Source organism: Pelobates fuscus, chromosome 6 (genome assembly GCF_036172605.1).
Source record: "Pelobates fuscus isolate aPelFus1 chromosome 6, aPelFus1.pri, whole genome shotgun sequence".
Lineage (NCBI taxonomy): Eukaryota > Metazoa > Chordata > Amphibia > Anura > Pelobatidae > Pelobates > Pelobates fuscus.
The window spans coordinates 191191336-191219254 of NC_086322.1; the positions used below are offsets into that span (position 1 = coordinate 191191336).

At 38.6% G+C, this 27919-nt stretch overlaps 1 pseudogene; it reads right to left on the reverse strand.

Moving 5' to 3' along the window:
• Positions 1 to 424: 424 nt before the first annotated feature.
• On the reverse strand, positions 425 to 26434 carry LOC134615232 (WD repeat-containing protein 3-like; annotated as a pseudogene).
• Positions 26435 to 27919: the final 1485 nt, after the last annotated feature.

Consider the following 27919-nt stretch of genomic DNA (forward strand, 5'->3'; position numbering starts at 1 on the left):
AGTGTTAGAGCTGGCAACAGACCCTTTAAACTACAAGTACCCCTTCCAAATACTACAACTAATAAACTCAATGTATCCAGTTAGCTCAGGGGAGGGAGAGGAATGACCAAATATAGGTAATACGAGCATCTCCATAAGCAGGGAGGGTAAATAAGTAAATGAAATGGTAGAATGTAAGCTCTGCAGACTAGCATATCTCTGCTAACAAAGAACAGAAACAATCTCAAGCCACAGGCAGGTTTATTGGATCCACTGAGTGCCTGGAGACTCTTCCTGTTCTGTTATTCTGGGTTTGCTGGTCCTGCTTCAGTGCATCCGGTATAAACTGCAATTGAATGTGCTTCCTTTTCTTTTGATTCTCTGCTCACCAACTGTTCCTCTGTCTTTTATTCTTAACATAAACACTTACGTGGATCTTCACATAAAAAAAATAAAAGAACGTTTATTTTAAAGGCGTGTTTGTTTCCCAATGATGGTCAAGTCATACAGGTGAAAGGTCACTCCATTTGTGACACGTTAGGCATTAAATGGTAAATAGCAGTCTGAACCAATCGCAGCTCTCCATTTCCTTTAGGGTGTGGCTTTCTCTGAGAGATTGGTTTATACTAGATCCTAGGAATGGATCAGAACAATGTACTCTTGTCCAATGTGAACTAAGCAACAGTAAGAAATAGCTTCTCATTCTTTTTCCTTTTCCGCTTTTTCTCCTCAAACCTCTCCGTGGCATCTGCAAAAAACAAGACTTCTTCTTTAGCCTCGATCTCTCTCTTCAGGAACTGCAGGCCGGCCATGTTCAGCCCCATCACATCCCGCTCTTCAGACACCCATGAGATTGTGCAATTTTTCAGATCTTCAATTACCCCAAGAAGCATGTGGTTACTGGTTATCTGTCCGAAGTGGATCCTCAAAAGGAAGAAAAGGCAGTGACAGATCAGCTCCACATCCTGACCACGTCGAATGTAATCCCTGAACAAAGTGAGGACATCCAGCAAATAGGAGAATGGCAGAATGAGGAGCGCCTCTTCCAGCTCGCTGGATTTTACCTTCTTGAAAACATCCAGAACATAATCTGAGGGTGAGATATTTCCAAACGCTTTTTTCTGCGGGGAACTCTTTCCAGGCACTTTTGCAGAAGGCTTGATGCTCCTCTATTGTAGCACTCTCCTCTCTGTGCAGGTCAATAGCCTCCATAACGCGCTCCGTCAATTTAATGGTCTCAATGGTTTTCTTCCCTGCGAGGCTAACCTCACCTTCATGCTCTCCAGCAACCACCGACTTTTCGCCTTTGGCCACACTATCCTCAAATTCAGCTTTTCTTTGCATCTCTTTCTCCTCCTCCAGAATCAGGGGTTCCCTTGTTCTCTCCCAGAGTCGCAGAGATTTATCATGCGATGACGACACAATGTGATCCCCGTTTGGACTGACAGCCAGACACCAGATCTCTCCATGGTGGCCCTCGAGCACCTGCACCTGCTGGAAGTGGTCAGCATCCCACTGCTTGACCTTCCGGTCCTTCCCGACACTGAAGAACAGGTGAGTCTTTGGAACAAACTGGAGGAACATGACACTGTCATCATGGGCAAAGAGGGAGCGATGACAGTCTCCGAAATCCAAACCCCAAATCTTGATATTCTGATCGGCGGAGCCAGTGACTATTATGGAGCTGTCATGGGAGATATCCAGGCAGAGCACAGGAATCCTGTGTCCGTACAGTGACAGGAAGAACTTCAGAGTGTCAACAAAAAAGATCTTGACTGTGCAGTCCAGTAGGGACACTGCCAGGAAGCGGCTGTCTGGGCTGTGACGTATGAACAAGACGTCCTCATCCAACTGCAATACTCATGTCTGCTTCACCGATAGACGCCGACTGCTCTGTGCATCAGACTCATCATTCACCAACTCAAACTCCCAAAACTTTACACATTTATCTGCACCTCCTGTGGCGAAGCCTCTCTGATCAGGTGACAGAGAAATAGACCATAATGCCCCATTATGAGCTTCCACTGAATCCAGGAGATTTCCTGAGGCCAGGTCAAAAATCTGCAGCTTTCCAGACTTTGTTCCTACAATAACAGGTCGATCGCCAGGGACAAAGATGGAGCACAGGGCATATTCACACGGCATAGTCCGGATACACTGCAGGGTGGACCTGTTCCAGATTTTGACAGCTTCGGCTGACGCTGAGAGCACGGCAATGTTGTCAGAGCTGAATGCTAGCGTGCGCACATCACTCCGGTGCCCCCCAATGGTGAGCTGCGAACTCTTGATGACCTCAGTGAGACCAGCTGGCGTGGGCTCTGATGGCAGCGAGAAGCACTAGACTGTTGTTCTGGAGGAGAATGACCACTTTCACCATCCCCTTTGGAAACACAAGTAAATTGAATGATTTTATTTTAGAAGAAGCTTTGATGTTGCCAATTTTCTGGATTTCATCTTGAAGAGTTCTCTCAATCACAGGCTCCTCTGGAGTTTCTCCTTTCTGGGCTTTCTTATTTGCTTTCTTCCTGGCAATTTTCAGCTTTCTCTCCAGTTTCTTGTGTATTTCCTCTTCATTCAGGACACAAAATATTTCCAGGACAGAGTCCATGCCGTGACAGGCCAGGAACCGCTTTGTTTGGTCTGTCCGCAGCGTCACCTCCCAGTCCCTTCCTTCTCGCATTATGGAACCATAGCTGCCACAGGTCAAGATGCGCTGTTCTGGAACCTCCTCCACGTCCTCCGCTTCCTCTTCCTCCCCTGTGTAACCTGTGGCAACGCTCTGACCCCGCGGCTCTCGCGAGAGTTGCAGAGGGAGCTGACCTGGGAGCTGCACGCACCGGAGAAGAGAGAAGGGAGCTGACAGGAGCTGCTGTGAAGGTAAGTAACAGCTTCCTGACAGCCCCCGGTCCATGTCTGTATTATGGCAATGAAAATTGCCATAATACAGACAACTGACTCGAGTATAAGACGAGTTAGTGTTTTTCAGCACAAAAAATGTGCTGAAAAACTCGTCTTATACTCGAGTATATACGGTAAGTTCCCAAACCTATCTATGAATCGTTCTGGGTCATTGATAAGTACATGGACTGGGTTACACTCCCTAGACTTACAATATGGCTTGGTAGGCAACTTAGTGATGATCATATCCTTATCTACTGTCTGTCCCCAGGTTGCCCACCCTACACAGGACCAATACGGACAATAATTATATCTTTATTTGGGCACTTTGGATCCATATATTTGTACTTACTACTGGGGCAAATATATTTATCATTAGACCCATACGTTCTTTCCCATTTAAGATCATCACATACATTCCACGGTTTCCTACCACCTGATATCACCTTACATGCATCAAATAGCAGAACACCTGAAGAATGTACGGTTTCTAGTATGGTCTTATTTATTAGGGTCCCCTGTGAGTCTCCATTCCGAAGGGTCAACCAAATTGTACGGGGTTGATACTCTGGACTAAAACACCTAGGTTCTCCTGCTCTTAGATGGCATACACTATAATCTATACTCAAGTATCTACACTTAGATACATGTCCTTTACACTCATATTGTGAATGCCAAATAAGGGTCTGGGAAATATGATTGCCTGTTTTCATAGTCTTAATGCAAACCTCACAGCCTGGTGTGTCGGTACCTCTACCTTCCTGAATAATTAAAAAACACAAATATACACATTATCAAACACATCACTCCTGACATCTTTGTCCTGACTCTTCTACCGTGCGATGGCACCTCAGCTTCCAGGGTGTGAGGGCTGCAGGGAATGGAGTCCTTCCTGATTCTCACTTTTCTTCACAGAGGTTTTTCCTCTGGCTTAACGTTGGTAGGTGGTCAGGCTTTATTGTGGCCGTCAAAACACCTACTTGTAGATCTTTGTTGATGTTCCCTTTTAACAATATTCTCTTCGCAAAAAACACTTTTAATCCAACTGGGTCACAAGCTTCAACCGGATCTTGCAAGGATTCTCTGGATCTATGGTAGCTTGTCAGGAATCTGCCGCTGTTTTTTTTTTTTTTTTTACCCTAGAGTGATGAATCCACGGAGTCACTTCTACAACCTTTACAACTGTTGGGGTAGATAAAAGAACAACATAGGGACCTCTCCACTTGGAACCTAATGGAACAGTGTTCCATTCTTTTATCCACACTTGATCCCCTGGATGGTAAGAATGAACAGGTGGATAAATAATCACAGGTAATCTATCTTGTACCCATTTCTGTACCTCCTCCATAGTTTTACCCAACTCTACAACCTGCTGCCGGGTAATTCCTTCTCCCAACTGACTCAAATCCCCCCTTAAGTTACCAAGTATGGAAGGTAGATGCCCATACATAATTTTTCAGCAGTACCCCAGAAACAAAAGAAAGCATCTTTGAGGTCTAGGAAGGTATAGTAGGTTGCCCCACCTGGTATTAAAGCAAGCAGATTATAGGGGATGGGTACCACTGGGTGTATATTGACTACTGCATTATTAACTGCTTTTAGATCTTGTACAGGATGATACTCATCTGATCCCAGCTTCTGAACAGGTAATAATGGAGTGTTCCAAGGGGAGGTACAGAATTTTAGGATGTCATACTTTACACACTTATCCACATATGTTTGTATATTTTTCTTAGCCCTCTATAATATATGATACTAACTAAGGCTAACAAGATACGCTCCAAGCTTTAATTCAATGTGTATTGGTGGAATATTGCGAGCAAGTCCTGGAGGATTATTCTCTGTCCATATTCTTGAAATGTCAAATAAGAATTCATCACTCTTATTTGTTATTATAGAGTAGAAGTGCCATTCTTCTTCCCTTTGCACCGATACTGATATTATGCCTGGTGATCTATTAAACTTCAGAGACGTTGATCCGTTGGGTTTAAAAGTTATCTGGGCTTGAAGCTTTGATAATAGATCTCGTCCTAGAAGCTGAACTGGAAACTCCAGCATATATAGGAACTGGTGTTTAACAAAATGGCCTCCTAGAATACAAGTATGACTCATTCAAGGGCCTTATTTAGCCTTGATCTGCAGATAGTCCAATGAGGAAATATTTTCTAAGTAAGTGGATTAATCTCATAAGAGCAAGCATTAGGCTGCTAGAGTAGGACCTGCCAAGAATGGGGTACATTGATGTTGGGACAGGCTTACGCAACGTATGGTTATATACTGTTTTTAAATAAAACTATAACAATCTGTGAGACTTGAAATTGCTGTTTAGTGACTGAGTGAGTGCACTGGATTGTTTATTTTGTATATATATTTGCAAAAAGCTAGGCACTCACCTGTTCAAAACAAACATTTTTACTTTTTACATTGGTGCAAACCCACATTCTAAATATAATCCAATCTTTGTAAAATATATATGATATATGATGCATACATACTAAATATGAATTTTCACATAATGTAATGTATTTGTTAAGATGTTAGGAGATATATTTAAAAAATATGATCATTTAATTTAAGGCATTAGAGGAAATAAAATTGTACTCAATTTTGGCAGTGACACTTATAAAAGAACTGATGAAATTTAAAAGCACTTTTAAATATATGCTATTAACAATATAATTTAACATCAAAGCTATATTTCTGTTACTTGTGGTATTTATCATGCATAAATATGTAATATTATGCACTGTGTAAATTAGAATGTCATTATCCTGATAAGAACTAATTGGTCTTAATGTATATTAATATCCAGTTTAAGTACTGTAGCAATCATTATTTTAAAGCTTGGAATAAATGTGCATTGCTCAGATTAGAAATGGTAATGACTACCGGGGAAGGGGAAACAGCATCTTGGCCCATCGTGTGGCCCATGCATTTAAGGCCACCTAAAGAGTATTGGTGAACTGCGGCCTGGTCAGGTGCCATGTCCCTTTAACAGTGCAACCTCCCACATACATACAGAGCCACATGGGAAGCAGGGAGGAGGCCGCACAAGAGGGGAGGAAGAAGTAAGGAGTGAGCCTGCTCTACCAACCTCAAAGTCCCATTAGCCTCAGACAGCATGCCCCAGAGAAGCCATCCTCCTGCACATAAACCGTTTTAACAAGGGTTGGCTAAAATCCTAAACAATATTACACCCATATATGTATTTATCTATGTTTGTCAGTGTGTGTATGTGTCAGTGTAAGGGTATGAGTCAACGCGTGTATATCTGAGTGTGTGTATGTGTCAGTGTATATTTGAGTTTGTGTTAGTGTATGTATATGTGTTAGTGTAAAAAAAGGTAGTAAGGGCTGCGCCAAGTACAATAACAAGAAATAAAACAGTTAGATGGAAGTCTAAATATATAATAAGTCAAAGTAAAAAAGTACAAATGGAAGGGTTTCACTTAATCCAATGTTAAGTAAACGGGGGACAAAAAAATTCTTGAACAGGGCACAAAAATATTCTTGAACCAGGGCCTTCTCTACATTAGTTCTGCCACTGGGTAGTGGTTACTCTGGGAGGTGATCATCAATTTTTGACTCTTTGATGAAAGGTTGCAATAAATAGTATAATCACTTCACTGCCTCGATCTAGCATAAAATTGTTTATTTTCAGGAATTTTGCAAAATGAAAATCTAGCACAATAAAGCCATTAATACTCTAATTATGATTACCATCCTGTAGAGGATTGCAATATATTAGTTACTATTAGTGTGCAGAAGGCACTAACAGTCACTAATATAATGTTTGTAAATGTTATTAAAATATAAACTTAGCCCCTGCTTTCAAACAATACAGGAAGTTTTAAAAGGGTCATATAATGTATTATGCAGTCTGGAAGGGAAGGAGTAAATTAACTCTGCCATTTTAGTGTTAACTGTACATTAGCAGTCCAGAGAACAATAAAGATTGCTATAGCAGTTTTAAATACCTTTATTTCATATATACATATTTTAAATGTGTTTACTGTATGTTGGCATTATGCTCCAATAGAGACGTTCTTTTTACATTATGTTGACATTTTTAGTAAGTTGTACTGCTTGTAAATGCCTCCAGGGTCATTACAAATACCTAGAAGCAATACATTTGACCATTGTATTTATATATTTTGGCACAGCTTCTTTATGTGAGAAAAAAAAAAAAGCATTTTTGCTTTCATATTAATATTTCAGACCCTGTGTGAATTATCTATTTTTCTCATATAATTTTTATAAAGACTAAATAAGTGAAAAATAAAAATTGTGTAAATGTACCTATATTTAAAATTTACATTTGTCTGCAAAGCAATATGAACACAACATTGCTGTTAGGATATGTGCATGTGCTACTTTTGCATCCCTTGCTTTATGTGCACATTGTGCTAGAGTTTAATGAAATATAAGACATTTACTGGAGTTACCGTGAAACACTGCAAATAATTGTTCAACAATAAGAGCAGATTACTTTAAAATGAATTGCTTGAATACCAGAACTATTTTAAATTACCTTAAAGGGATACATCACTGCACAAAAAAATAAATAAAAAAAATACTGTTTAGAAAATATTATCTCTAAAGAAAACACGCATTTGTTTAATTATGCATTTTACACAGCCCTTACCTTCTAATCCAACCCAGATTTACTGTGACTGTCCACTCAAAGACATTCCAGATCAATGAAAAGTGTTTGCAGGGCTGGTGCTTTAGTAATTGCCTGCCTTTTGAGTTTAGCTCCACAAAGCTAACAACCAAGAAGTAACTGGACTGTTTGTCTGAGTAACATTGAAATCTGCACTTTTTATAAGAATAATAAGGGCACACATAGGGATGAGGCCTAACAGTCATGGTGGATAGACGTGCCCTGAGAAAGCTCCTTGCTTATCCTGTCATGTAGAGGGTTTGAGAATCTCATTTAGCTTGATTTATGAAAGTGCAAGCAATTTAACTGATTCTTGACCTGATTGACCAATATTGGAGCGGTCATTGACTCAACGAGAGTTCGCCTGCCAGAGACACTAGGCAGTGAAGCCTAGTGCACATCATACGGGGGAAACGGTCAATCTACCATCTAGGAGTTGGCTTAGACAACTACAGGATCATATCAGTGTCCTGTTAACCCCCCTTGGACCAGCGGGGGTGATCCCAGTCCCCTCCTGGCATGTTACCCTGCTGTACCAGGACCACATGGTGCTTCCTCAAGAGCAGGCAGAAGACATAGCATTCCACTAATCATGGTGGACGCCGCGTACACCCCCAGTCATGGCACCAAAACATTCAATATTATGTACAAGCTGGACAGAATTTTTGCAGAATTTTGGTGGATGCTACGTCAGCCTTACCCACAGAAGCTGAGTGGCCACAAACACTGACTTCAAGTCTGAATTGTGAGTCTGTGGCTGTAAATATGAAGAGAGCTTAAACATGATGGTGAAGCAAGTGGCATTCCTTGAACAGGTTGTCAAAGATGCTTGCCAACCAAATGCCAACTTGTGGTCCAAATCTGTGACTTCCTGGGAGGCTGAGATAAAGAGTGAAATCCTAAAGTCAACATAGGAACTGTTTCCCTTGCCTATCCCTGGGCAACGAGGTGGTTGGATATGTTATCTACTGGCCATTGGGCTATTAGTCCTGAAGAATTTCACTGTGCACTGCCCTTGGTGGGTATAGATTGACAAGGATTCTGAGACCTGAACTTTCCTTGGCACTGTGTCAGTTACATCTGCCTTTTACCAAGAGCAACTGCAAAGCAACCTCACTTTCTGCTTACTTATATGTTGATTTTTTTTTTATTTTTTTACTTATTATGTTTGAAGCGTGTGATATCTCAGTTAAGCCTTGCTCTAGACATCTGCCCACTATATGTCTATCTCAAGGACCTTCTGGGTATTTAGTGCTGTTGATTGGTTGACTGTTCCTCTTTATCTCCTCATTATTGGCATTTTGGGCTTCCAGCTTAGGGGGTTCAATTCTCACCTGTTATCAGTGAATTTTATATGCGTCTATACCTTCCTTAGTCTAAATACGCCCATTATAATACTAATTCTGCATCCAGTTTAACAATTAATTTACTAATGTTTAAAAAAAAAAAAAATTGATTTGTCTAGCAAGTAGGTTTATATGCATCTTGCACTGTGTATTACCCTTGCTCAAAATTATATATCCTGGCACGGCTATATTTATTAAATGTATCTTACTATCATCTCTGTAAAAAAAGATTGACAAAAAAAAAGAGCAAACACTTGTTACACATAAAGCACTTCAGCAAGATGAAGAGCTTTAGGAGTCTGAGGTGTTCATTCAAAGTAACAATGATGCTATTTTTTTTTTACATCTAGTAGCATGTTTTACTGTACTTGTTTGAAAATATTTAACAGTCATATGGTTTTTAAAATTATTCACTAAACTCTGACTTTTATTAAATGTTTTTGAAATCTATTTTACAAGTTGTTTTATACATATTGTCGTAAATATGTAATTAACAAAGAAGTAAGAAAGATTTATCATAACGTTTCACTGTTGATATAAAGGCATGTGTAGGATTTCTAATAATTCTAACCTATAAATCATTTGACTAATCATCTGTTTCACCTCTGGGTCTACATTAGGTTCAGACCAAAGTAGCTGCTGGTCATTGCCATTTCCCAGTAGTGAGGAGATAGATGAGCAAAACGGATAGGGGGAAAGGGGTAGGGAATGAGGGGAAATAAAGGGGTGTATGGAGGCAGGATAGTCTGTATCCTCCAAGATGTACTATAAGTGTAAGCCTTAGGTATCTGTGTGGGAGGTGATATGCCTGGCATATATATGTATTGGGTCATGGCATCTACTTTGGTGCACATTTGTCTTCTTTATTCTTTTGCTGAATTAAATAGGTGTCTAGTAATACTTTTTTGTACTTAGCCATGGAAAGGGGTGTATGTAGGGGCAGCATGAATTTATTGATGGGGTAGCTTGCACAATATATTTGCAATTTCACTCTGGACAGATCTCCAGTAAGACCACCCCGTCTTTCCCAGCATGTAACGGGTACCAATGGAGCAAACTTGTTCAATATCACAGGTGGCAGTAAAGTGCAGGGGTGGAGTTTGCACTGCATTTAGGAGAAGCCTATACAAGGAGTAGATGCCCATAATCAGACGCTCCCCAAGAGGCAATATTGCCTTGAAACCTGTAGATGGCCTGTGTAAGTTATGCGCTGGAGTTAAGGTCTGATAGTAGTGTTGCAATTGAAAAATATGAAACTGATTAAACTTTTAACAAATTAAATACAAATTACAAAATTGAGGCTTAAATATTTATTCTGGAAAAAATCTCTTACTCAGCTTTAGTCACAGTTTGGCTATTATAGTCTCAGTTTTGCAATTCCGATATATGAATTACTCATTAAATGCATCAACTTGGTACATTTGGACAATAATTAACCAAAACAAAAAACTTACATTTATTTTAAAATAAATTAACATAGCAGTTACAACTATTTAATACTTTCTGTATGTCTGTATGTGTTTAAAAGCAATTTATGAAATACTATATTACATATATCATATGAGTTTGACAGCTTCGCCAAAATGCAGTTACCTGCTATTGAATTCATGAATATGATGTGCCTATTCCAACCACTTTAGCCCTGCAGAAATAACACAGGAACCCAAACCAGGCCATGATCCAAAGGTAAAGTTAATATTGACATAAAAGTAAGTGTGTGTGTGTGTGTGTGTGTGTATATATATATATATATATATATATATATATATTATTTTTATTTTATTTATTTTTTTGTGGTCGTTGCAATATTGCTGTAATGGGTAGATGACATATAATTAGTAATAACATAAATATTAATAATAACATAGTTTAACCCATTCAGGACCGGACTGTTTTGGCCATGTTATACTTTAACCTCTTAAGGACACATGACATGTGTGACATGTCATGATTCCCTTTTATTCCCGAAGTTTGGTCCTTATGGGGTTAAAGACCAGGGATCTTTTAACACTTTTGTGGTGTTTGTGTTTAGCTGTCATTTTCCTTTCTCTCATTTACTGTTCCCATACAAGTTATGTATTGTTTTTTTTAGGATAAAAAGGGCTTTCTTTACATACCATTATTTGTATCATGTCATTTCATTTACTTAAAAAAAATAAATAAATATGGTGAAAAATTGAAACTAAAACGTTTTTTGACTTTTGCATGGAAAATCTTTTACTTATCTACCAAAGCTAATGAAAACAACTGCTAAATAGATTCAAAATTTTGTCCTGAGTTTAAAAACACCCAGTGTTTACATCCTTTTTTGCTTTTTTGCAAGTTATAGGGCTATAAGTACAAATAGGGAATTGCTGTTTCAAAATATATATTTTTAAAATGTATCAGTAGTGACATTATAACACTGTTATTTGTCATAAATCTCTGACTCACACTCCACATGTACATATTCTTTTATAGTTGACAACCCAGGATATTCAATATGGGGTATGTCCAGTCCTTTTTAGTAGCCACTTAGTCACAAACACTGGCCAAAGTTAGCGTTCATATTTGTTTGTGTGTGATAAAAGTAAAAAACTAAATTGAATGCTAATTTTGGCCAGTGTTTGTGACTAAGTGGCTACTAAAAAAGACTGGACATACCTCATTTGCAATTCCTTGGGTTGTCTTCTTTTGCAAATAGTATGTCATGGGGGTAATTCTCATTGGGCTACCATACGCTCTCAAAGGCAGCATAACCAACCTGGCAATTTTCAATGTAAAATTATTTGACCCTTCTATATGACCCTGTAACTTTCAAAAACGCTAAAAAACCTGTATACGGGGGGTACTGTTATATTCGGGAGATTTTTCTGAAGACAAATATTAGTGTTTCAAAACAGTAAAACTTATCACCAGAATTATATCATCAGTAAAAGTGCCATGTGTGTATGAAAAATGCAAAAAAAGTCACTTTCACTGACAATATCATCCCTGTGTTATGTTTTACTGTTTAGAAACACTAATATTTGTGTTCAGCGAAGTCTCCCGAGTAAAACAGTACCCCCCATGTACAGGTTTTAGGGTGTCATAGAAAGTTACAGGGTTAAATACAGTGCTAGCAAATTAAATTATCTGGACTTTCAGCCTGGGTTGTCAGGCAAGTCCCTCAAATTGCAATCAATAAAATTACTTAATTATGTAAAAATATTACATAAATATGCACATAGAATTTAAATAGGTATGCATATTTATATATTTAAAGTATACGTGTATATTTATTAAATTATGTAATTTTTTATATGGATATATATATATATGTATATATATATATATATTCATATTATTTTGATTTATTTATATATACATAGATGTATATATAATTTCATTCTTACTGTATTTTGATAGATATATATATATATATATTATCAAAATACAGTTAAAATAAAATTTCATATATATAAAAAATATATATTATTATTTTTGTTTTTTTAATTTATTTTAATTTACTTATTATTTGTATTTTATAATTATATATATATATATATATATATATATATATATATATATAAACGAAAAAATCAGAGCACTCAGAAAGGACTTCTTATTCAGTGTTTACTGTGATAAAATTTACATCAAATCAACAAATCGACGTTTCGACCCCTTAGGGCCTTTTTCTAGATCTTGAAAAAGACCCTAAGGGGTCGAAACGTCGATTTGTTGATTTGATGTAAATTTTATCACAGTAAACACTGAATAAGAAGTCCTTTCTGAGTGCTCTGATTTTTTCGTTTATATATATTTTGGACGCCGGTAGCACCAAAGGCAAGAATCGTTCCAGTCACTTAAGGGTGAGTGCCCTATCCATATTTTTTCTATATATATATATATATATATATATATAGTAATGGCAAGTCGGACAAACCGGTGGCCAGACATTTTCTAGAGTTGCAACATCAACTTTCCTCACTCAGATGCATAGCAATAGAGCATGTTCCAATGCCAAATCGTGGAGGTGATAGAGCGAAATTGCTATTATAAAGGGAAGCCTATTGGATTCACCAATTAGGAACACTGTCCCCCAAGGGTCTCAATGAGAAGTGCTCTTTCATAGCATTCTTATGAGAACAGTATCTGAGGGGGAATATGTAGTCTGTAAACACAATATTTCCTCTTCTTTTTGATTCTATGTGATTCATATTGATAATAATAATTCCATCTAAATTTAGGACAGCAGTCTTTTTTTTGTTTTACAGCCTCACTGTGTTTGGTTGCCTTTTTATTATCATTATTTTTTTTTGATTTTATATCTTCATCTTTTAATATATAGTTTTTTCATATGTTGGTACGCACAACATTCAATTATGCAGGGGACAACATACATACAACTTTTTTACAACATCTTTTGACAAGTAACGGTTAGACATACTAATTTGTCCCTTAGTTACTCTGATGCCATATACATTAACACTGTAAATATATATTTTTTTCACTCACCACATTTATCACACTAATGAGCAGGATAGTACTCATTTTTCTTAACCCCTTAAGGACCAAACTTCTGGAATAAAAGGGAATCAGGACATGTCACACATGTCATGTGTCCTTAAGGGGTTAAACATAAGAGTACCTTACACTTATATTAAGTGTTGATTATGTTTTCACTTACTTTAATAGCTTTTGACATAAGACTGTATCAGATTTGAATCACAGTTCTAATACACCAGTTTCACAACACTTTTTTCTCATGTTTCTCTCTTTTTGGTCTTAGATCTCTTTTGAGACTTGTAACAATTATGCTTGATTATGCATCTTCGTACAATCACTTGTGCACTTAAATATGTGGATGTAATTTTGTATATAAATCTCCAGTATCTATTATTATTTTTATTTTTATTTTTATCCTTATTTGTAAGGCAATTGTGTAACTATCACATGTAGTGCTGTTCCCTGTATTGGAACTGCTCGTTTCCGCGAAGCCAGGGTGAGTTAAATCGTTAATTTCTGTTTAAATCCGCTCGAAATGCGGTTGGAATAACACTCACTAAATTGTCCACGTTTGGACACAGTAGAAATGAGCTATAACCAATGGGACATCGGCGTCCTTGGTTCCTAAGCACCTACGCATTCAGTCCAATCAGATGGTGGACGGCGGTCAGGTGACCAACCCGGAAATGACTACGGTCTTGACACACTTGGCGGCAAACGGCAACGAGCAGCCCCTGATAGCCAGCTGTATGTAAGTACCCTAATTAATTATTCACTTATTCCTTATATAACTGTGTTTTTCATATTAAGATTGTGTATGTCCTGATGAAAGCTCCCTAGAGGAGCTGAAACGTCGAATTTCTTCAACAGTAAATAACTTTGAACAGAATCCTTGAGTGCCGGTTTTTGCTATTTTCTACATTTGAGCTACCAGAGCACCAGGTATATATATATTTTTAATTTGAAGTGCAGGGGTTTACTATATTTTGTAAATATATATATATATATATATATATATATATATATATATATATATATATATATATAGAGAGAGAGAGAGAGAGAGAGAGAGAGAGAGAGAGAGAGAGAGAGAGAGAGAGAGAGAGAGAGAGAGAGAGAGAGAAAGTGGAAAGGAAGATCCCCTAGCAAATAGCAGGTGGGAATTCAAATCCACTGGGCAATACCTCCTAAGTGAAATGTCACATAAATTAGGGTAAATAAACCTTTATTAGAAATAGTGAATAGCACCAGAGTATTGTGTAGAACAAGTGAAAACTTGCACCTATTAAAAAGCTTGGGCAGAGCCTAAAGGTCGCCTGAAATTATAATATATATATAGTGGGAGCACGTAAAATAGTGGAGTATATAAAATGCAATTAGAGATAGTCACTAAATGGCATCCCTTAGAGAAATCATATATAATATATATTGGTAACCTAAAATAAGGTCTCAAAAAAGGATGGAGGGAATAATGGAAGTATGGCAGTTGTGATGGTACCATAAGTAAATAGGGCAGTAAATCACAAGGTTAGGGGTAAGTAGAGAATGCTAGGTCCTGATAAGCCAAAACAGACAACATAGAGACTATCCTGTAGTAAAACATACACTCCAATATAGAATGGTAGGTAGTAAGGGAGCTGTATCCCTTGCAATCCGAAAAGTAGAACTAAAATTGGAGTGCAAGAGGGTAGCAATGCGTCTAAGAAAGCCTGGACCTAGTTAACCCTAAATTTACTATCTAGAAAAAGCCACTACTAACTGCTGCTTCAAGGCAGCCTAGCAAAATCCCTCCAAACTAAAGAGAGAAGACGCATGGATAGCGTCAAGACAGCCCAAGTTTAAAATAAAAATAATAAACAGAGTAGAGTTAGTGAAGGATCATAGCAGTCTTTAGCCGACGCTATGATCCTTCCCTCCTGCAGTCTTGTGGTCTGCAAAGTGTCTGCAAAATACCTCAGTGTCCAGTCCACTCCAATCTATAAAGAAGTCAGAGCTGCAGCCACTTTTGCTGAAAAACAACGGTGGTAGTCGTAGAAAGCAGTACCACCATACTTGTACCCCAGATCCACCCACCTATGCATGTACACTCTGCAGTTCCTCTCTCTTTTCAGGATAAATGGAACAATAAACATTCCTATATATCCCGAAAGCCAGGACGAATTCAGATAAAGACAACTTTTTACTCAACCTCTTGCTTTGAGCACCACTGAAATATCCCCATACGCATATGTCCTATTTTCAATAACATCCTGGGAGGCAATAAGGAGCAAAACCAGGTTAACATCCCTACCTTCCAGGATGTCCTTCAAAAGTTGAGATGGAAACACATGCGATGGGTTTGTAGCCTCAGGGGCTCTCAGTGGAATGATAGAACTACCCGGGTTAGTAGGTGCAGAAGCTGTTGGGAGAGCAACTGCAGTTCTAGTAGGCAAGGTAAGAGTGCTGGAAGTTTCCAACTGCCCCAACCTATTGTTTATTAGACCAATGGATGATAGTAAAGAGAGTAAAGAGGCCAAAATGGCCTGGACATCAGGCGGCTGGGATGCACTAGGCCCTCCCCAGCATCAGACTACTCCTTTCTGTCAGTATCCAATAATGGAATATTCCTCTTGTGGAGTTCAGCAGTGATACGTGGTATTGTCCACGATCTGAGCACTGACGGGTCAGCTGCGTCTGCTACGCGGGAAGGAGTACCAGACCTAGCTTGGGTTTTGGTAAGGGACAGTTCTTCCGGAACATCAGAAGCCTGGGAAATACTGAAATATAAAAGCACCATTTAGTGTGAAACCCGATCAGTACTGGCAGACTAGCTATTGCCAAGCGGCAAAACAATACCACTAATAGGTGACAGGTGAGGCCCTGCTAGTTGCCAAGTGGCTTTAGAGGCGCTAACTATGTGTTGGCCTGAGGGAATTATGAGGCCACCTATCATTGTGGCCTCTCAGTGACAATTAAAGCAGAAGAAAGAATGGGAGTAACAGGTGAGGCCCTCACTATGCAACCATGCAAGACAAATAACTATGCGTTGCACCGATGGGCGTATACCTTCGAGAAGGAGGATGGGTGTTGGCCTTGTGGCACCACTAGTCTATGGGCATAAAGGCCAGAAGTCTACCATATTGAGCACCTAGATCCCTAACAGCCAGTAATTTCTACTAATAGTGGACCACTTTATATTGAAAAGTAGCATGTCGTACCTGAGACTGTAAAGTCTGATAGAAGGATCACCAGGAGGGGAGTAAAGATAGTAATAGCATGGTACAGCAACCTAAAATTTAGAAAATTCAGGAAAGTGTCTGAGAACATATGCCTCTGCGTGGGCCAGATCATTGACCCAAATTTTTTTTTATTATAATTTTTTTTTTTGGAACAGTGTCTGAGAACATATGCCTCTGCATGGGCCAGATCTTGGACCCACAGGATGAGCTCCTTGGCAGGAGAAGGGTTGGACAAAGTGTGTCACCTAGTACAGCAACCTAAAATTGAGAAAATGTAGAATATGTCTGAGAACGTATGTCTCTGCGTGGGCCAGATCGTGGACCCAAATAAGTACAAGTAACATACCCTACTGGTGGATTCAAGGCAATAAAGCCAAACTCTGCCAGGAATGATGAGCTCCTTGGCAGGAAAAAAGGTTGGACAAAGCGAGTCACCTAATACAACAACCTAAAATTGAGAAAATGTAGAATAGTGTCTGAGAACGTATGCCTCTGCATGGGCCAGATCGTGGACCCAAATAAGTAAAAGTACTGGTGGATACAAGGCCACAAAGGCAAATGTCGCCAGGAAGGATGAGCTCCTTGGCAGGAGAAGGTTGGACAAGCGTGTCACCTAGAAATTACTATTGTGCTGGATGTCCAAGGTGGAAATACACATTGCTCCAATCGAATCCAGCTGAATCTAAAACATGCAAACATATGTATAATTAAACCACCGGTGAGCCATATCTAATAAATAATATAGCTTATTATAAATTATATTATAATATAAATGCTTTAGGGTAAAGGAAATAGAATACAAACAGACTGCAATACCAAACAACTCCCACAGGGGTCTGTTACATTATTAGATTAACATGCAACAAACACAGTTCGCATAACCATTTGACATTCGTCTATTTGACAACTAAAACATGTAAGGCAATCGGGAAGAATTGCACGAGCACTCTGAACCACTGAGTGTTCGTGCGATTCCAAGAACCGACAGAAATACTTGTTTGTATGAGTTAGACGTTCGCATGAATCAGCAATACGTGAAGGCAGGTATCCAAAAGAAGCACAGAATTAGGGACCGTTCATGCGGCTAGAAGAACCGACACGGCCCTATAAAGTATAGTAAGTGAGTATGACCATATGTGCAAATGAAGGCCGAAGAGGCTGAAACTAAGCAAAATGCAGGTATGTGAACAATAACCAGAGAGTATAGACCCACTGGATAGTCCCGACTTATGAAACAGAGAGTGCTTCTGAGCCAGTCTCCGAGGGAGCAGGAGCAGAAAGTGGGCTGGAGGGGAAGTTCAGCAGTTGGCAAACAAGAAGAAAAACGGTCAGGAAGCCAGGAGACAAAACCACAAGGATAAAGGTAAGCTATTAACTCGCCAGACCAATAACGGTATGTGAGAGAGGATTGGAGGCCCTAATATATGGAACCCCAAGCCCCTCCTACAACTACAGGCCCCGCCTTCCTTAAATATATACATGTAAAAAACAGATACAATTTGTATCTTGTAATATCTTTTTTATTGGACAAAATTCTGTTAGTCCAATAAAAAAGGTATTACAAGATACGAAATGTATCTTTTTTTTGTATCTGTTTTTTTACGTCTGCATCACTGGACTAATATGGCTACAATCTCTACTTTATATATATATAAAGTGTCAATTGGATTAACCATATTAGTCCAGTAGACAAGATGCCAAAATACAAGAGTATTGCAGTATTCAGTGATACCTTTTTTATTAGAGAGTTGGCCTCTCTTCCTCAGGTCTGAAGCAATACACAGACCTGAGGAAGAAAGTAACATTCTCAAAAGCTTATCTTTTAAGTATCATGTTAGTCCACTAAAAAGGGTATCATTGCATACTGCAATACTCTGTGCAATACTCTGGTACATATATATATATATATATATATATATATATATATATATATATATATATATATATATATATATATATATTCCTCTTTCATTAGTACCTGTAAAGTAATTAAGTCAGGAGCCTTCAGTGGTAGATGTTATGCTTCAATAAAGTATGCTGAAAATCATTCCCCTAATTAAACAATTTCTGATATTTGCATAGATTATGGAATTAAGAGCTCCTTTTCGTTACTTCGCTTCATGTCATTCATTAGTCCTGCAGTGATATGGAAAACTCTCCAGCTGCAAACACAAAATATTGTGTGAAAGAATAGGGAATTACCATGGAGTGACAGACGTTTTTTATTGATCTCTACATAATAGGGAATTAGAGTTTCCCCATGAGTCAAACAAAGTAAATACATGTACTCATGATTGGGTCTTTTGTGCACTCAAAGGAAAGCTGACAGTTTAAAGTAAGCTGTGTAGCTATATGGGTGTGTAGTGGTTTATGTGATATACACTGCACTCCCCTGGGAGAATCACAATTAAGAAGACATCTATACATAATCCTGCAGACGTTTGGATTTTCAGAACATGAGGGAATGCAGAGGTGAATATCCATTTTGGTTAAAATTGTTTTTATTTTTTTATTTTTAAAAGCTTTATCACACAATACAAAAAAAAAAGTCCAGCGCCAATATGTGGTATACATATAATTAACAAAATGGAGAAAAAAAGTAAACAGAGTGTAGGTCAGGAGCCCGGATACAAGTCAAGGGCTCATGAGCTGCACCACTGTAACCACCTAATAGGGAGCTCAAATAAGGGGGTAACCCTACCCAATATGCAGGTAATAGGAGAAAGTTATGTATAGTATAGTAATGTATAGAATCCCACAAGGGGAAGCTAACATCAGGAGAGCTCCACTGGTATAAGAAATGAGGAAAGGGTGCCCTACCTTTAATCAATCTAAGGATAAAAAGGGATTAGCAAATAAAAAGTTTAACTTTAAAAAATGGAGATCTACTAAATGAAACCGACTGACGGGAAGGAAGTGTAAATGAGGTTAGGGAGATAGAAAAGGCACAGGGTCCACAGAGAACAAGGGGCCAGATAACCTGGTCTATACGCAGGTGAAAAGCTAAAAAAAAAACCCAAAAACCTCTCAATTCACCCTAAGAGTTACCTCAACACCGTGGTCTGACCACTAGTGTCTACCTGAACCAACTCTCCCTACTAAAGTTATAAATAAATAAAGAAACACCTAAAAATCAATAACTATAGTGGTAACAAAAATAAATAAAGTGCTACCAAGTGCAGTGATTAAAGAAAAATAAAACTCTGAGTGTTTTCTTTTTCTTTAATCACTGCACTTGGTTGCACATTTTTTATTTTGTTACCACTATGGTTATTGATCAGGTATCCTAAAGCATCCTAAATCCTACCCTATCCACCAGTATCTGACTTATGTCCCCTTTTTTTTCTAATCTTTTAGAGCGTGTTGTACACAAGAAACGGTGTTCCTTCATCCATTTCCATACTATTTTCCTAACTATCTAATCTGTCTTTCAACTTACCCACTCAGCAGACTCTGATCTCCTCTGTTTAGAACTTACTTCCAAAAACACACAATTCGAAGCACCATTCCATCTTCATTTTTCTTGATCTCTCTGCTGCCATCTCTCTGCTAAACTTCTCCCTACCAGAAAAAAAACATTGATATAACTAGTGCTACCTTTTCACCTTACCTGTCTGTTCCCTCCTACACAGACTCACTCAAACCACTCATTAATTTTCCAGTCAGTGTACCACAATGCTCAGTTGTTGCATGATTGTTAATCTTGTAATGCTCTATGGATAAAGGCACTATATAAAAATTGTACAATTAGTAAATAAACAAAACTTCTTGTATTCCTCTACCTGCAGTTATCCTATTTAAACAGGCATGTTCGCTGAGAGTCTCTGTGCAAAAAATAAATAAATACTAAATTAATCTTTTAAAGATGGGTTCTTTGGGATCATGCAAAATGTTTTGTATATGTCCTGGTGTCAACGTTCAATATCTTCTTGATTAGGAGGAGAGAAAACAAGATCACAATTCACATTTGCAGCATAGGAACAATTGTGTTGAGAGTATATGTTTTAATGGTAAGCATGTCAGTTATTAAGGTCAACAGTTCCTACTAAATAAATTCAAATATGTATTTAACTACAACAAAATGTTGCCTTAAATTGTGTTAAATCAGGTTCTGTGGTATACTATGTGGAATGCACTTAAATAATTTAAAACAATGAACATTATAACAATATAGGATAATGAAAATGCATGGAAACAGAAGTAATTCTTACACAATGAACTAATATATTTAAACAGCATTTATAGCATACATAATCTACTAATAGTCATGGTTGCGTAAAATGGATTATACGGGTTACAAAATATGTTTTATTATATTTGTAATGGATTCTACTAAGCTAATGACACTGTACTTCTAATGCGGGTATAATTTGGTTGATATTTATTGTCATTTGTTTGTAGGAAACTACTACTGAATTAGGATCTTTATTCTCTTATTTATGTCTTAATTTCCTCACCTCAATCAATCCAGCAGTCAATTTATATAGCTTTATCCATACATTACTCAAGCAAATAGCCTTAGCATTAAAGTTTGACTTTGCTTACATCATAAAAGTCTCAGACTATATTATAACTGGTACATCAGTAATGCTAATATTTTGTAAGTATTTCAATAATTTAAGATGCAATCAATAACATGTATAGTTAATAAAAGTTTAAAAAAAAAGGCTAATGGTTGAACAATCTAGCTTCTGACCGTTTGAAAGCATCATGATTTTATTGCATAAACAATACTGCAATTGCTCATTGACCTCATCAAACCAACCAGAATATTGTCCATACCAGCAGATTTTAAAACTATACATAATACAAGAGAAATATCAAGTCTCACTTTCTTCCCTATGACATTTTTGTGAGTTTAACTTCGGTCACATGGCACACAGGTCAGAAATAGATTTCCCTCCTCCCTTGAACTTTAAAACAAAAATGTGTCATCCTCTGCACTATCCCCAATTCTGTTTTGTTAGGGAAATAACATGCACATGCTATCATTCATACACACATACTCACATAAACACAGTGTTGTATCCTGGTTTTGTTCTGCCCTAGGCATGCCAAAACTCAAGCACCCCTCCCCATCCCTCATGCCACCCCCCCTCCCTGCCTTCTAAATACACACACACATTCACTGACAGACACGCATACACTAGCTAACAGACATACACACTTACTAACAGACACATACAGTCACTAGCAGACACACACATTCACTAACAGACGCATACACTCTCACTAACAGATACACACAAACTAACAGACACACACATAGTAACACACTCCCTAACAGACACACTCCCTGACATACACTCACTAACAGGCACACACACTCACTAACAGACACACACACTAACACACACACACACACACACACACACACTAACAGACACACACTAACAGACACACTCACTAACAGACACGCACACACTAACATTCACACAAACTAAAAGACACACTCACTCACTAATACACACACAAACGCACTCACTTTTTCTTTAAAATATTTAACCCACCCTTACCTTTGGGAATGCTGGGCTGTCGGGCGGGCGCCGCTGGCGAGGGAGCACTTCCCCCTGAACTCTCTGCTCAGCTTCCTCGCGTGCCTCCCACAGAGTGATGCTGGGAGCCAGAAGATGACGTCATATTCCGGCTCCCGGCATCACTCTGCAGGCAGCACAGATTTCTACATAGCCGCCTGCCTGGACTGCTAGCCACAAGGCTAACAAGCATTTGCCCTGGGCATTTGGGGGCGACTTTTTTTGTCGCCCCCTGAAAAATGCTGCCCAAGGCAAATGCCTTGTTTGCCTCGTGGCTAATACGTCCCTGCATAAACACACACATAGAAATTCACACATAAAGAAACAAGCACTCATACACATCGATTCATATACACACAGATTCACACATACACACATTCATACACACAGACCCATAAACACACACATAATCATTTTCTCACACAGACACAAGTACACATACTTTCATGCACACACAAACACACACACACACACACTCATATTCAACGTCTTATACACACAGACACACATTCAAACACACACACTCGCTGCCTACTTGTTCTCTTTGTCTCTAACCTCTCCTTCACACCTCATGTTCAGTCTATCGGTAAATCCTGCCGCTTCCATCTCAAAAACATTGCGTGCATCCGACCCTACTTAACGCCAGATGCGACTAAGGAGCTGGTCCATTCCACTGTCCTTTCCTGCTTTGACTACTGTAATCTGCTTCTCAGTGGTCTTACGTGCTCCCAACTTGCGCTGTTACAGTCATAATGAATGCGGCGGCGAGGCTCATCTTCCTGTCCTCCCGCACCTCCCACACCTCACCCGTCTGTCAGTCCCTACATTGGCTTCCTGTAAGATATAGGGCTCAATTTAAAATCCTGGTTCTTGCTTTCAAATCTCTACATAATGCTGCTCCCACCTATCTATCCTCCCTAATACACAAGCATGTCCCGTCTAGGCCCTTACGCTCTGCTGAAGACTTATGTCTATCTACCTTTGATGCTCACCTTCAAGACTTCCCGAGGGCTGCACCGTTCCTGTGGAACTCACTTACCACCTCCATTAGATGCTCACCCAGTCTCCACTCCTTCAAAAAATCATTAAAAACCCACTTCTTCATAAAAGCGTATCAATTAAACTGTTAATAGTTCCCGACTGATTCCTCTATTGCTACTGTCATTAGTCTAATACTATCCTTTCCTTTTGTGTCACTTTACCCCACTCCCTGTAGCATGTAAGCTCATTGAGCAGGGCCATCAACTCCTCTGTTCCTGTGTGTCTAACTTATCTGATTGCAACTACATGTTTGTTCATCCACCCACTGTAAAGCGCTGCGGAATTTGTTGGCGCTATATAAATAATAATATTATAATAATAATGTTTTTTTGTTGTTGTTTTTTAACAGTGAGGACCAAGCAGCCTTCCTCTACTTAGCTTTAAAGGTAGACTCGGAGTGGAATCTAATTATTGGAGTCCAGTATGGACCTGCAGGGAACTATGTCTGTAGTATTGATTTCCGAGCTGAAATCATACCCCAACTCTTGTTGCTCATTGGCCTCTCCAAAACAGCCAGAATATTGTCTATATCAGCAGAAATTAAAAGTACATAATAGAGAAACTTAAATTAAAAACATGACATTCTCTGACTTCACATTCCATATATATCTCAAAAAGAAACTGTCTGTGTTGAGGAAATCTCAAGTCTCTCTTTCTTCCCCATGACATTACTTGGCAGATGTCATAAGTAAAGGGCATGCGTGGGAGTTAAGAAATCAGTACAGACTGATCCCTGCAGCTCCCTCGTTGCCTCGAACTACAGATACATTGACAAATGGCACACCACAATAAACATGCTAGTAGGTAGGTGCCAGCTCTGGTGTGGGTTGGACTCTGTGCACCTCTTGCCACCTGTTACACCATGTGGAACACCCCTTGCCCCCCTGTTGCTTGGTGCCACTTTATTTAATAGTCTAGACATCCTGAAATAACATTTCCTCCAAACTCAAAATTATGAACCTATCAGCAGAGCAACCTTTCCTTAGACCATCGACTGGCTTATTGTATATAGTTCTAACTGTGAAAAAATGTATCATAATCAGCCTTGATGTGCATACAGGAGGCTAGGCTAATTTCAGGTGTTTTGCTATCACAGCTTATTGGATCAATTGTACATTATGGTTGTGCTGGGTGGTTTTCATAATGTTTAGTCATTCTCTTGAATCTGTGTACAATTTACCTATAGAAACTATTATATTTTGGAGGATATCTGTCTTGTTGTGTCTTACATTTTCATTATTTTTATTATACATCATACATTCATTATTTAGAATGATTGAATGAAGAAGATGGTAATTTAAATATATTTTTTTTTCCACAATTGCGGCAATTGCAGTTAAAACATTACAAATCTTTGTAGGATTTTGTAATTCCAATATTGTTCAGCATTTGTTTTTGTTTTTTTGTTTGTTTGTTTCTAAAACAAAAAAAAAAGGTAAGGATTAAGAAAAACAGGGACTCATGCCATTGGTGATGCCCAAAAACCTTGTATAGTATACATTATTGGTCACAGTATAATAAAAATATTCTGAGAAAAAGTAAAAGTGCAAAATGTCAACATCAATTTATTTTCTAAATTACTTTCTTTTGTGCTTTTTGTCATGAAAAGAAAATTACTCAAAATTACCATTACTGCATAATTAGAAATGTCTATCCACTAGGGATATTTTCTTATTCTTTCCTATGTCCCAAATGTATTCTTAAAATACTTTGATTGCTAAAATGGTATTGCTCACATACTGAATGATACTCTCAATAAGAAATTAAATAAACTACAGAACTGTGTCACTTCGTAAATGACACACTTAATATGTATATATTTTAATTGTTTTTAATGCCTATGATTAAGTTCTCTTACGAACACAAAAAGTAATGATTGTTGTAAATTATATGTCACTGTTATATGACATCCATTATAATATTTAAAAATTATAGAGGTCATATTAAGAAAATGCAAACATTATTTTTATCTTGCAATGAAACTCACAGAACTGCACTCTAAGTACATCTCCACATTTTAGCAAATATAAACTTTGATTTTTATTTATCATTATTCTGAAAATGTTTAAAATATTTTGTAGATCGTTGATTCACTAATAAATTGTAAATATACGAGCATGTCGATAAATATGTATTGATCTTATCCATACCATGTGATACAAATAGTTTTGAATTATAGACGTTAAGTCTACAGTAACATAGAAAAAGTAAAATATAGAAAGTGATCAGCGCTTTGAGTAAATTAAATATACATATGGTACAGATGCAGTATCTAGTACATAAATCTATGAACACAAAACAAGAAACAAATAATGGTGCAATACAGTTGGTAGACTGAAAGGGAATATGTATGGGTCAAGTGCACACTCACACTTTGTAGAGCTGTATCAATTCTAATAAGAAGGCCTGGATGGAATAATCCCCGTCTATGGATATAAGTGGAGGGTCTTTCAAAATTTATACCAGGGGTATATCGACATCATGTAGAAAAAACAAATGTAGAAAAGAGAAATTCCAATGGTATGGTACATACGTAAATAAATTGTATAAATGGAGGAAATGATCCTACTTGTAAACTCAGTGTGTAAACTCGCCTGACTTTTTACGAATAAGAAGGCTAAATCCGTAGAAACCCCTGGATCTGTAGAAAACCCCGGATTCAGATGGGAAGTTGACATGCTCTTAAGTCGACCAGGGTCTGAAGTCTACAAATGCCTGGAGGTCTGCCGTCCAGACCTGGTTCAGTGGAAATGGTGTCTGTGATGGAATGGAATAGTTCAAAATGGCTGTAGTAATGACCCCGCTGTCGTTTAGCCTTGCTGGAAAAACCAAGACGGGGTCTGATGAAATGCTCGTCACACTAAAGAGTGGGCTCTATTAAGTGTGGTGTGTAAGTCCATGTGTTTGTGAATTCTTTAATAATGTTTCTCCAAAACCTAGGTCCTAGGCCAAGGGACCCCATTCTTAATTCAGGGTCTGCAATCTCAGCATCTATACGAAGGAACGCCACCTATCTTCGTTTAGTGCATATTGATACCTAGCGTTGTCTAGTAGGCCAATAGGAGGGAAAGGTCAGTCTTAATAAAGACGGTTACAGAGGGCATCTTTGCGTACATGCTTCATCCGCTAGAAGCTGGAAATTTGTCAGGGTTTCGAGAACGTTGAAAAACTTGATTTGAGCCAGTCTCAGGCTGCGATCAATAACTCTGTGAAGTATGAAGTATGTGTAGGTCCCGATGTCACACTCTCGGGTAATTTCGACCTTATCAGCAAGAGATGGTCTGGGCATTCTGCCCGAATCTTGTATGCACTTCCCAGTCTAGGGATCTACGAGTCCAGTAATGTACATACTGGGCCAAATGATCGGGAGCCAGTTTTCAGGTGAATTTGGGTGAGGAATAGAATGCGGGTCGAAGAGAGGTTTCCCCCATCAAATCCAAGCAGATGTCACCGTTTGGACCTAACATAGGTGGTTCCGCAGGAGATAAATCAAGGAAAGCTTTTGTGAATGATTTGCGCACAAAGGGAGAGTCCTCCACCTCCGAACCTTGTCAGCTATCCTTATCCTCAGAGGTTGAGTGTTCCTCCTGCCATATAGAAAACTATCCATATTGGTCTGTGAATGGGAGGGGGCCTCACTCTCCAATAAAGAAATTGGTAATATATACTGTAATAGATTGTAGTCAAGAGAGAGAACTGACAGGAGTCAGAATAAAGATCAATACTTCTCACTCTCTTATAATGTAATTAGTGTCCATATCAGTTTAAGGCTGAGAGAATGAGAGGAGCTCACCCTCTGTTAATGAAAAATCAGACTCATTTATTGATGTAAACTGTGGCGAAACCAACCTCGCCACTGGGCCCTGGAGAAGCCTGTTTGCTAGCCTCCTACCTGCTGACTATGGCCCCTGGGTTATTTGGGGCATATTGTACTGTATATCGCTGCTACTGGCCCTTTTAACAGCATCTATGGACATATTGGGACTTTTGGGACTACTGTCCCTTTAAGACTGTGATACATATTCTAGTATATTGCCTGTAATATTATATGTGTATATGTGTATTAAGTTTAACCTGGGATATGTATGCAGCATTCATCTGATTGTTCGGTAGAATCACTCCATTTATTATATTGAGTGAAACCACCGAACAACCAGACCACCCAGGAATAAGTGTGCCTCCAATTACAGTTTGCAACAATGTTGCAAACGGGTAATTGGCAATCCGTGTAATGTATTCTTTGTCCTCTGGGTGGCCGCCATTCGGGAAACAAACACGTGGCGGCGGCCATCTTAAACTACCGAACAGCGGTGTTTTGCCGTCGAGTGTCTGGAACTAAAATCGGACACTTGACTAGGCAAACACCGCTGAGACCTCCATACTTCCAGAAATTCGTATGGAAACTACCGAATGACCCGCCGTTCGGTAGAAAGAACCCCACAAACAAGGGAATTCATTCAAACCCTCTCCAGGCTCTATAACACAGGCAATTCGTCTGTTTTCATTCCCTTGTTTGTGACCGACCGCAGGGCCAAAATGCATGGAACTGTTTTCGGATACTTTACCCATGCGGTCGGTCAAATCTTTGGAACCCCATATCTCCCGAACCATTCATCCGAATTACTTGAATTTTGGATATGTTGTCCCCCTGAATAAGGGCTATCCAGCGATGCTGGATTTAAAGGTGTACCCCCGGGTTTTGGGGTACATCCAGAACTTGGCTGAAAAAGTGTACCGGATAATTGAGTTTAATGTTATCTGAGGGGAGGGGATG